This window comes from Culex quinquefasciatus, chromosome 3 (genome assembly GCF_015732765.1).
Source record: "Culex quinquefasciatus strain JHB chromosome 3, VPISU_Cqui_1.0_pri_paternal, whole genome shotgun sequence".
Classification (NCBI taxonomy): Eukaryota; Metazoa; Arthropoda; class Insecta; order Diptera; family Culicidae; genus Culex; species Culex quinquefasciatus.
In genome coordinates this window covers 76,429,721-76,443,227 of record NC_051863.1, presented here as the reverse complement: position 1 = coordinate 76,443,227, position 13,507 = coordinate 76,429,721, and positions in this window count along the sequence as shown.

Genomic DNA, 13,507 nt, shown 5'->3' with positions numbered 1-13,507 from the left:
CTGGATTGTGAGTCCAGTGCGCGGTCCGATTTATCCACACGGGCGAGACAAAACATACACAGTAAACAAAATCATGGTAATATTACATCTGGGAAGGTGTACATCTTTTATGTCAGAAAAAAATGTGTAATTCTACCTCTAAAAATGTTGAATTTTACCTCTTTTCTGGTTTAATGTCAATTTTTCAGACCAAATTAAGGTAAAATTACATCAAAAAAGAGGTAATATTCAACCTTCCAATTTTACACAATTTTTGCTGTTTAGAAATCGTTACAATAACCATTTCTAATCTAATTTAAATAGTAACAATAACCATTTCTCTAAAAAACTGTTTCTTTTTCTAAACATACGCAATCCTTCACGAAAATAAAAAAAAAACTTCGGATTAAATTTGACTCAAACTTCGAGTGAGTGTTTTGCCTTCCTCACTGAGGTAAGGTTATAATCCTGCTCTAAAAATGAACTTTTCATTAAAACCTCAAAGACCCACCTTCATGTATACATATCGACTCAGAATCGAAAACTGAACAAATGTCTGTGTGTGTGTATGTGTGTGTGTATGTGTGTGTGTATGTGTGTGTATGTATGTATGTGACCAAAATTCTCACTGAGTTTTCTCAGCACTGGCTGAACCAATTTTGACCAAACCAGTTGCATTCGACTTGGTTTAGGGTCCCATACATCGCTATTGAATTGTTTGAAGTTTCGATAAGTAGTTCAAAAGTTATGTATAAAAATGTGTATTCACATATATCCGGATCTCATTTATATGCATGTAAATGATGTCCGGATCCATCATCCGACCCATCGTTGGTTAGGTAATCAAGAGACCTTTCCAACAAGTCCACAACATTGAAGATCTGGCAACCCTGTCTCGAGTTATGACCACTTAAGTGATATTTATGTGCTTTTTTGAAGCCGCATCTCACTTAAATGTATGTAAACGATGTCCGGATCCTTCATCCGACCCATCGTTAGTTAGGTAATCAAGAGACCTTTCCAACAAGCCCACAACATTGAAGATCTGGCAACCCTGTCTCGAGTTATGACCACTTAAGTGATATTTATGTGCTTTTTTGAAGCCGGATCTCACTCAAATGTATGTAAACGATGTCCGGATCCATCATCCGACCCATCGTTGGTTAGGTAATCAAAAGACCTTTCCAACAAGTCCACAACATTGAAGATCTGGCAACCCTGTCTCGAGTTATGACCACTTAAGTGATATTTATGTGCTTTTTTGAAGCCAGATCTCACTTAAATGTATGTAAACGATGTCCGGATCCATCATCCAACCCATCGTTGGTTAGGTAATCAAGAGACCTTTCCAACAAGTCCACAACATTGAAGATCTGGCAACCCTGTCTCGAGTTATGACCACTTAAGTGATATTTATGTGCTTTTTTGAAGCCGCATCTCACTTAAATGTATGTAAACGATGTCCGGATCCTTCATCCGACCCATCGTTAGTTAGGTAATCAAAAGACCTTTCCAACAAGTCCACAACATTGAAGATCTGGCAACCCTGTCTCGAGTTATGACCACTTAAGTGATATTTATGTGCTTTTTTGAAGCCGGATCTCACTCAAATGTATGTAAACGATGTCCGGATCCATCATCCGACCCATCGTTGGTTAGGTAATCAAAAGACCTTTCCAACAAGTCCACAACATTGAAGATCTGGCAACCCTGTCTCGAGTTATGACCACTTAAGTGATATTTATGTGCTTTTTTGAAGCCGGATCTCACTTAAATGTATGTAAACGATGTCCGGATCCATCATCCAACCCATCGTTGGTTAGGTAATCAAGAGACCTTTCCAACAAGTCCACAACATTGAAGATCTGGCAACCCTGCCTCGAGTTATGACCACTTAAGTGATATTTATGTGCTTTTTTGAAGCCGGATCTCTCTTAAATGTATGTAAACGATGTCCGGATCCATCATCCGACCCATCGTTGGTTAGGTTATCAAAAGACCTTTCCAACAAGTCCACAACATTGAAGATCTGGCAATCCTGTCTCGAGTTATGACCACTTAAGTGATATTTATGTGCTTTTTTGAAGCCGGATCTCACTCAAATGTATGTAAACGATGTCCGGATCCTTCATCTGACCCATCGTTGGTTAGGTAATCAAGAGACCTTTCCAACAAGTCCACATCATTGAAGATCTGGCAACCCTGTCTCGAGTTATGACCACTTAAGAGATATTTATGTGCTTTTTTGAAGCCGGACCTCACTTAAATGTATGTAAACGATGTCCGGATCCTTCATCCGACCCATCGTTGGTTAGGTAATCAAGAGACCTTTCCAACAAGTCCACATCATTGAAGATCTGGCAACCCTGTCTCGAGTTATGACCACTTAAGTGATATTTATGTGCTTTTTTGAAGCCGGACCTCACTTAAATGTATGTAAACGATGTCCGGATCCTTCATCCGACCCATCGTTGGTTAGGTAATCAAAAGACCTTTCCAACAAGTCCACAACATTGAAGATCTGGCAACCCTGTCTCGAGTTATGACCACTTAAGTGATATTTATGTGCTTTTTTGAAGCCAGATCTCACTTAAATGTATGTAAACGATGTCCGGTTCCTTCATCCGACCCATCGTTGGTTAGGTAATCAAGAGACCTTTCCAACAAGTCCACATCATTGAAAATCTGGCAACCCTGTCTCGAGTTATGACCACTTAAGTGATATTTATGTGCTTTTTTGATGCCGGATCTCACTCAAATGTATGTAAACGATGTCCGGATTCATCATCCGCCCCATCGTTAGTTAGGTAATCAAGATACCTTTCCAACAAGTCCACATCATTTAAGATCTGGCAACCCTGTCTCGAGTTATGACCACTTAAGTGATATTTATGTGCTTTTTTGAAGCCGGATCTCACTCAAATGTATGTAAACGATGTCCGGATCCATCATCCGACCCATCGTTGGTTAGGTAATCAAGAGACCTTTCCAACAAGTCCACAACATTGAAGATCTGGCAACCCTGCCTCGAGTTATGACCACTTAAGTGATATTTATGTGCTTTTTTTAAGCCGGATCTCTCTTAAATGTATGTAAACGATGTCCGGATCCATCATCCGACCCATCGTTGGTTAGGTAATCAAGAGACCTTTCCAACAAGTCCACAACATGGAAGATCTGGCAACCCTGTCTCGAGTTATGACCACTTAAGTGATATTTATGTGCTTTTTTGAAGCCGGATCTCACTTAAATGTATGTAAACGATGTCCGGATCCATCATCCGACCCATCGTTGGTTAGGTAATCAAAAGACCTTTCCAACAAGTCCACAACATTGAAGATCTGGCAACCCTGTCTCGAGTTATGACCACTTAAGTGATATTTATGTGCTTTTTTGAAGCCGGACCTCACTTAAATGTATGTAAACGATGTCCGGATCCTTCATCCGACCCATCGTTGGTTAGGTAATCAAAAGACCTTTCCAACAAGTCCACAACATTGAAGATCTGGCAACCCTGTCTCGAGTTATGACCACTTAAGTGATATTTATGTGCTTTTTTGAAGCCGGACCTCACTTAAATGTATGTAAACGATGTCCGGATCCTTCATCCGACCCATCGTTGGTTAGGTAATCAAAAGACCTTTCCAACAAGTCCACAACATTGAAGATCTGGCAACCCTGTCTCGAGTTATGACCACTTAAGTGATATTTATGTGCTTTTTTGAAGCCGGATCTCACTTAAATGTATGTAAACGATGTCCGGATCCATCATCCGACCCATCGTTGGTTAGGTAATCAAAAGACCTTTCCAACAAGTCCACAACATTGAAGATCTGGCAACCCTGTCTCGAGTTATGACCACTTAAGTGATATTTATGTGCTTTTTTGAAGCCGGACCTCACTTAAATGTATGTAAACGATGTCCGGATCCTTCATCCGACCAATCGTTGGTTAGGTAATCAAGAGACCTTTCCAACAAGTCCACATCATTGAAGATCTGGCAACCCTGTCTCGAGTTATGACCACTTAAGTGATATTTATGTGCTTTTTTGAAGCCGGACCTCACTTAAATGTATGTAAACGATGTCCGGATCCTTCATCCGACCCATCGTTGGTTAGGTAATCAAAAGACCTTTCCAACAAGTCCACAACATTGAAGATCTGGCAACCCTGTCTCGAGTTATGACCACTTAAGTGATATTTATGTGCTTTTTTGAAGCCAGATCTCACTTAAATGTATGTAAACGATGTCCGGTTCCTTCATCCGACCCATCGTTGGTTAGGTAATCAAGAGACCTTTCCAACAAGTCCACATCATTGAAAATCTGGCAACCCTGTCTCGAGTTATGACCACTTAAGTGATATTTATGTGCTTTTTGATGCCGGATCTCACTCAAATGTATGTAAACGATGTCCGGATTCATCATCCGCCCCATCGTTAGTTAGGTAATCAAGATACCTTTCCAACAAGTCCACATCATTTAAGATCTGGCAACCCTGTCTCGAGTTATGACCACTTAAGTGATATTTATGTGCTTTTTTGAAGCCGGATCTCACTCAAATGTATGTAAACGATGTCCGGATCCATCATCCGACCCATCGTTGGTTAGGTAATCAAGAGACCTTTCCAACAAGTCCACAACATTGAAGATCTGGCAACCCTGCCTCGAGTTATGACCACTTAAGTGATATTTATGTGCTTTTTTTAAGCCGGATCTCTCTTAAATGTATGTAAACGATGTCCGGATCCATCATCCGACCCATCGTTGGTTAGGTAATCAAGAGACCTTTCCAACAAGTCCACAACATGGAAGATCTGGCAACCCTGTCTCGAGTTATGACCACTTAAGTGATATTTATGTGCTTTTTTGAAGCCGGATCTCACTTAAATGTATGTAAACGATGTCCGGATCCATCATCCGACCCATCGTTGGTTAGGTAATCAAAAGACCTTTCCAACAAGTCCACAACATTGAAGATCTGGCAACCCTGTCTCGAGTTATGACCACTTAAGTGATATTTATGTGCTTTTTTGAAGCCAGATCTCACTTAAATGTATGTAAACGATGTCCGGTTCCTTCATCCGACCCATCGTTGGTTAGGTAATCAAGAGACCTTTCCAACAAGTCCACATCATTGAAAATCTGGCAACCCTGTCTCGAGTTATGACCACTTAAGTGATATTTATGTGCTTTTTTGAAGCCGGATCTCTCTTAAATGTATGTAAACGATGTCCGGATCCATCATCCACCCCATCGTTGGTTAGGTAATCAAGAGACCTTTCCAACAAGTCCACATCATGGAAGATCTGGCAACCCTGTCTCGAGTTATGACCACTTAAGTGATATTTATGTGCTTTTTTGAAGCCGGATCTCTCTTAAATGTATGTAAACGATGTCCGGATCCATCATCCGACCCATCGTTGGTTAGGTAATCAAAAGACCTTTCCAACAAGTCCACAACATTGAAGATCTGGCAACCCTGTCTCGAGTTATGACCACTTAAGTGATATTTATGTGCTTTTTTGAAGCCGGATCTCACTCAAATGTATGTAAACGATGTCCGGATCCATCATCCGACCCATCGTTGGTTAGGTAATCAAAAGACCTTTCCAACAAGTCCACAACATTGAAGATCTGGCAACCCTGCCTCGAGTTATGACCACTTAAGTGATATTTATGTGCTTTTTTGAAGCCGGATCTCTCTTAAATGTATGTAAACGATGTCCGGATCCATCATCCGACCCATCGTTGGTTAGGTAATCAAAAGACCTTTCCAACAAGTCCACAACATTGAAGATCTGGCAACCCTGTCTCGAGTTATGACCACTTAAGTGATATTTATGTGCTTTTTTGAAGCCGGATCTCACTCAAATGTATGTAAACGATGTCCGGATCTTTCATCCGACCCATCGTTGGTTAGGTAATCAAAAGACCTTTCCAACAAGTCCACAACATTGAAGATCTGGCAACCCTGTCTCGAGTTATGACCACTTAAGTGATATTTATGTGCTTTTTTGAAGCCAGATCTCACTTAAATGTATGTAAACGATGTCCGGTTCCTTCATCCGACCCATCGTTGGTTAGGTAATCAAGAGACCTTTCCAACAAGTCCACATCATTGAAAATCTGGCAACCCTGTCTCGAGTTATGACCACTTAAGTGATATTTATGTGCTTTTTTGAAGCCGGATCTCTCTTAAATGTATGTAAACGATGTCCGGATCCATCATCCACCCCATCGTTGGTTAGGTAATCAAGAGACCTTTCCAACAAGTCCACATCATGGAAGATCTGGCAACCCTGTCTCGAGTTATGACCACTTAAGTTATATATGTGTACTTATTTTTCTGGATCTAAAAAAAATAGCTGAAATATGTGTCCAATGTTACCCATTGTTGGTAAAAAGTGAGGAAGGCATCAACCACATAGGTGGATTTAGTTAGTTTTTGTATAACCAAAGGAGTCACCTTTCTTCAATGCACTGAGGTATGACCTCACCTAAAATTTTATTCTGAAGATATTATAAAGTTCCCCAGATGCCAAACATCGATAAGTTATGTCGTTCTTAGCGTGATATGATAGACATTGAATCCGTAGGTAGATGAATTGCCACTGGAACCATAAGGTCCGGTGAAAGATTGGTCAGGGAGTTACATGTCAAACAACAAGATTCTAACAAAGTAACCGGGGGTGAATCAGGACTATAGTCTTAGTAGAGACAGCGACTTAAAGCACCTTTAAGCTTCAAATTTGGAAATCGATGTACTAATATCGTTGTCATGTGTTTGTTCTAATCGAAATCGATACAAACATTCAAACAATTATGCATAACTATGACTAATACCACTGTCCAGATGACGGTACAGTCCAGACTCGATTATCCGAAGTTTCGATTATCCGAAGTTCGATTATCTAAAGGTGTGTATGGGACTTCGGATAATCGAATCACGAACAAAAAGTGTTTTTTTCATTTTTTTTTCTTGTTTTAAACATCAAATTCGATTTCTGCGACCCCATTTTAGTCAAATTTGACTAGTTGATTGCTTATGAAATAATAAAATGCATTTTTCGGCCAGTGGCCGTCTCCGCGGGTCGCGGTTTTTTCAATAATTCGTCACCGCCATCTTGGATTACAAAAATGTAAATCCCTTTAGCGTAGTTTAAGGGTCATACTTAAGTTCGACAATCAAAAATAAGACAGCAAAAAAAATTTTTTTTCGTGTTTCGATTATCCGAAGTTTCTGTTATCCGAAGTGAAATTTTTTCGAGGCCTTCGGATAATCGAGTCTGGACTGTACTTAATAACTTCGAATGACTCTGTCTGTAGGTCAGGTCAGATCGATCTCATATTTTGGTCAATGTTAGAACACTTTTATAAAAAGCATTACAACACAAAGGTCATTATAAAATGCAGATCAAAGAAATTACAAAAAATCATTGAAAGTTAAAAAAAATGTCTCATTGATGACCACTCTATCCTATCCTTACTCGTAATCCCCTTTCCTAAGTGTAGGCGATAACTAAAAATAAAAAAAATGTTTTTATTTCTATTTGTTTATGTGTTTTTAAACCAATTCTTGCCAAAAATGTGATGGAGTTTTACTTGCTCAAATTCTATTTTGCTATAAATTAATCGATTTCAGTATAAAACGCAATTAAGGAGCCGTAATTGATCTTTAAAGTACTGATAAGGCAACATAATGTGCTCGATAGAATGACGTGCTGTTCCCTCAAATTGGGAACCAACGAATATTGGCAGCCAATGACCACACAGAAATAAAAAAACAACAACAACAACAACAGCTCGTTGCTTTAAAATTGCCTACTTTAAGGCGATTCAGGTCGCTCCACTGGAACACATTCAACCAACTGCTGAAGCTTTGAAAGCACGAATGAAATTCAAACGAAAGGTTTCCATATGGGGCCGCTTGGTTTTTTTTATCAAAAGTCAAATATTCCTATAAATCATTATTTTCTAAGGATTCTGACACCTCTTGTTGTTTCAATACCCGAGTTGTCTGAAAATAGAAAGCATTGCTCGCTATGGCTTGATTGGCTGAAATGACAAATTCGAACAGCACGGATCGTTGGAAATCTGAGAATTGTGAATCAATAGCTGATTCTTCCTGTAATCCGCATAATCCTCAAAGCATAAAGAGAAAAATAGATAGCAAATTGCCTTCAAACTGAACATGCTCGGTATTGAGTTCATTATAGTCACCGCGATTTGCAATAAGGAAAATGAGGCAACATATTAAAAAATATATGTATTTGTATTTTTTTACATTTCTTAATCACACATTCCACATTCCATGAAATATTTTGATTTCGTAAGCAATAGTTTATCATACCCTCATTTCCCCTAAAAAATAACAAAATTCAATTTGATACCGTTTGATTTGACGGTGAGCAGGTGAATTCGAATTGCGTTATCCGGTGCGTGGGCAGGTCACGTTCAATCGGGGAAAATGTGACCGTCAGGCACCGTCGTCGTACATCTCAATGACCTTGTGTTTCAGCAGCAGCATCCGTTTGATTTATTCTCAGATATATTCAACCTGGGGTTCGTATGCAGCTGAATGACGATAAACATCGAATCGGGCAATTGTAAATATTTAATTATCCGCGCGAGCTCTTGTTTTCATCCCGCGCAATCCAAACTAGTCCTCGCGGAGGAAACGAATTGGTAAACAAACAAAATAAAGCCGCCGTTCATTTGAGAGACAGAGCAGAATCGAAATATTTTTGACATTCTGCAAAACACCTGTTCAGACAGAAGAAGCTCAAAGTTGTAGGTATCAACGTGTTTATCGCAGACAACTGCACTGGCCCCGGTTTCTTATCATGTTTTTTTTCGAGTCTGATTTCGTTCAAGTAGCATTCTGTGTAGCAATGTGAGTGAGTTTGGTGACTCCGCGTGATAACCAAACTCGGAGTGAGTTGTCTCGTTGCTGTGCGAGTGACTGTAATACAAGACGTGGTTGTTCATTTCTTGATTTTGGAAATTGGCTCCGAATTGAAGATTGACTTTCAATGAATATAATAAAAGTTAGCGAGCAACTTCTTTTCGAAATAGTTGCTTATTGTACTAAGTAAAGCAGTAATTGAAATCGAAAATTTCTATTTTTGAACATTGTTTTTGCTTAAGCTCAAGATTGTTAAGCTGCGATCGACTCTACCGCTGTTTTCCTCAATTATTCTCGAATCGATAGTGTTTACATCGTTCCACTAATTACCGATTCGTGCTTTGGTTTGATTGACCGAAATGTAGGATAAATAAATTGGGATTATGGTATTTTGCAAAAAAAAAAAAAAAAATGCTTCCAGGAAACAACAACTGTGTGGAGTTCGTGTTTGTTCATTTGAAATTACGATCAAATATTCGTATTCATTTTTAATTCAAATTTATTATTACTATAAAAACATATTCCCAAACATTTGTGTGTAGATGCGTACCAAACCATCACCATCATTTTATTTGCCAACTATTTAGGAAACAACAAAACAAACATACAAATCCAAAGACCTAAAATTACTGTAATCAAAATAATGTTTTTCAAATAAAAATATAACGACCTAATTGGTAAAATTAATATTTGAAAAATATATTTTTACAGTGTTTGATATTTCAATTTTCAAAGCAAGATTTTTATCAGATTTTTATTAGTCATAAATATTTTAGGATTTACGCATTTGAAACCAGCAGTTATTTTTTTTCTTTGTTTGAGGTGCACAAAAGCTTCCTTGAGCTGTGTCTGATATTGTTCAAGACACTTTCTCAAAAAGGCACAAAACCAGCTCATCTTATCACATCAACAAGTACACAAAACTCAAAAGATACAACACGGGGTCACTCTTAAAACTACCTCAATTAATTAACATGAATATCACAGTTTCTTAAATCTACGTGTGTATTGTCAAGTCAGGGATGGGATTTTATGTAATTTAAGAAGCGTATTTTGATTGTGTCACGGAAAAAGTCAATGTCAAAATGATCTGAGCACAAGTTAAAAACACGACAGCAGTTCTTAAAGCTATCTGCCATCCTTTCCTGGAATTGTTTACCAAGGCATCGATAAAAGGGACAACCTTTATGAAAAAATAATGCGGAAGAAAACCAGTCTTGCTGGCCCACGGCGTCATGTGCTTATGGATTCTTTCTTTTTTGTTATAACATTGATTGAAATCCTATTAATGTTACTGACGATAGAGATGACGTTATCTATTTGAATCTCATCAGTACATGAAAACAGAACAAGTTAAAAAAGTTTGTAAATAATAAATGATATGTGTTTTTGAAACACAATTAAAAAAAACTCCAAATTTATAGGCAATTTCAGTTGAACAAATTTCATGTAAAATGTGAAAACTTGTGATTCTTGCCTTGAATTCAGTATAAAATGCAATATAAATCGATAATTTTATAAACAAAACTAGTTTTAACAAATTTCAGGCAAAATTCCGACTTTTTAAAAATTTTACCTAAAATTTATATGTATTTTGCTAAAAAGCTTAAACACTTAGTTAACTAAATATAAACATTGATTGTTTTTCTTAAAAACTATATCAGCTACTTAAGTGATGGTACATTTAGCGTACAAATTAAGTTTGAACATCTTAAATATGATTTTAACAAGAAAAACTATGACTATCAAAGTCACCCCGGAATTAAAACTAAGAATTTTTAACGTAACTATTTTTCTAAACATTATTGAAACAACTTTTTTCCGAAATAGTGCATGGACTTTGTGTGGCCTACCCCAGTACAAGCAATTCCCCACGAAAACAGCATGGAAAAAAACAAAAGTGCTCGGATCGGGTTCAAAATTTTTCTGAGGGTTCTCTGGCCGAAATAATTAGACCCGTATTTTTTTGTTTGACCATTTGGGTGACCTATGCCGTGTTAGGGTGGTCTGAAAAATGACCATTTTCGTCGATTTTCGCAAAAACCACTTTTTTCGAACAATCATAACTCCTCGCCATTTCAACCGATTTCAACTGTCTTACACGCAAATGAAAGGTGATAAGTTGGCCTTTTAATGAAAAATAGTAATAAGTTTGGAAAATCTAGCCTAACATATGAAAAGTGCGTATGAAACTTTAAAATGCCGTTTTGACGGTGTCTGGACCAAAGAGCCTATATCTGGAAATATTTTTATCGGATTCCCCGGACATTTTTACATAACATGCTAAAAAATGGGAGGAGTTCATTAACAGGATTCCGAGATATGATTTTTTGAAAATAAAATCCGTGTTTTTCGACGCACCACGCGCAAAAACCGGAAAATGACGAAATCGGCAAAAAATCAACTTTTTTCACTAAAACTGCGATAACTTTAAAATTTTAGCGATGACCTATACATGTCTGGGTACCAAAAGTAGCATCTTTTAATTACGAAAATTTTGGTACCCAAACATGTATAGGTCATCGCTGACATTTTAAAGTTATCGCAGTTTTAGTGAAAAAAGTTGATATTTTGGCGATTTCATCATTTTCCGGTTTTTGTGCGCGGCGCGTCGAAAAACACGGATATTATTTTCAAAAAATCATATCTCGGAATCCTGTTAATGAACTCCTCCCATTTTTTAGTATGTTATGTAAAAATGTCCGGGGAATCCGATAAAAATATTTCCAGATATAGGCTCTTTGGTCCAGACACCGTCAAAACGGCATTTTAAAGTTTCATACGCACTTTTCATATGTTAGGCTAGATTTTCCAAACTTATTACTATTTTTCATTAAAAGGCCAACTTAGCACCTTTCATTTGCGTGTAAGACAGTTGAAATCGGTTGAAATGGCGATTGTTCGAAAAAGTGGTTTTTGCGAAAATCGACGAAAATGGTCATTTTTCAGACCACCCTAACACGGCATAGGTCACCCTAATGGCCAAACAAAAAAATACGGGTCTAATTATTTCGGCCAGGGAACCCCCAGAAAAATTTTGAACCCGATCCGAGCACTTTTGCTTTTATCCATGCTGTTTACGTGGGGAATTGCTGTATATCTAGAATTGTTTTTAAAAGCATTATATTCTTTAAAAAAAAATTTGTCCACTCTTTGTAAGGACTCGCGTAAAAGAGGCCAACATACGCTACTTCTAGAAGGTTAACGACCAAAAACAATTAATAAGTTACAAATTTTGTAGGAATAATTTAAAAATATCTTTCAATTTGCATTTTCAGTAAAAGGTGTTCCCAAGTATTTGTGATGTTTTTTTATCAATTTCAAAATATAGGGGAAATATACCCTTTCTAATCAAACACTATCTTTGTCATATGAAGAGTTTGATGCTTGATTAAAGCTCCAAAAATTCAATAAATTTACCAGCAACAGCACCGCCTCAAGTAAGTACGCAAATTTATGCCATTTACTGGTCAAAAAGATCAAATTTAATTCACTTTTGATCATCATTTCTATTTTGCGGGCCATTTCTCATCATTTTGGTTGCAAACACATCCACACGCAAGATGAGAGGTTAACTTCTTAACGAAAGTCGCCATCAATATCTTTCCACTTGCGCTAACGATTTCAAAGCGCTGAAGATATAAAATTGCTTCCAACTACCGGCAAAATGTTCTTTTGCACATTAGTTAGTCACTCACTTGAAAAATAATCCCGAAACATGTAAATAATTAGTAAGCGCTTGTTAGGCTTAAAATGGGCAGTAGCGTGCCCAGCTCCTTGAGGAAAGTAGGGCAATAATATGGACATTTCGAATATTACGTCGCTTATGGACATCCCCTGACCAAATTTAAAACAAACTTCTGAGGATGGTGAGGTTGGCTAGTGAAAATGGGTATATTTCCCCTACCTAAAAAATCAAATTATTCGCTCTACAGTATTGCCTTGGCGTTCTCGGTTACGAGATTCCTACTCGAAACTAGGTGTCCGAAGGCGAGATGGTTGAGGCAATCCGTCGTGCTAACTTGTCGCATGTGCATTTTGGGCCAAATTGAGTAAAGAACGCCATTTTGTGTAGCTAACAATGCCTCACCTTTTGACCTCTACAGATCCCCAAAATTCGATTTCAATCCTGAGATATTCAACGAAATCCGGAAAAACTCCGTGCATTTTTTTCACTTTACATATGAAAGTAGTTTCAATCTTGGCGTGCTATCTTATCACTCCCTGAAAATTGTTGTAAGTGTGATAACTGGCCAAAGGGATTTCAGATCAGAACGCGTTTGACGCACGTACAAGTTATACTACCGCAAACATGTGTAATTATAACCCGGGACTCCAGCAACCAACTTCAACCAAACTTCGAGACAATGCAACTAATGTTCAGCAAAACAAAACGTGTTTGTTATTGTTTACATTGCGTGCTTTCGTTTTTGTTTATTCAAGGTCAAACATTAAAACGCGTTTTCCTCGGAACGTCGAAATGGTGGGTGCGACAAGATAGCACGACGACGTTGAATTGCAAACCGGCAAATTTTCCGGCGTTGTATGTCATTTCTAGCATGTATTTTGAAATTTTGTTCAATTTTCGTCAATACTTCGATATTTTGAAAACTTATGATTG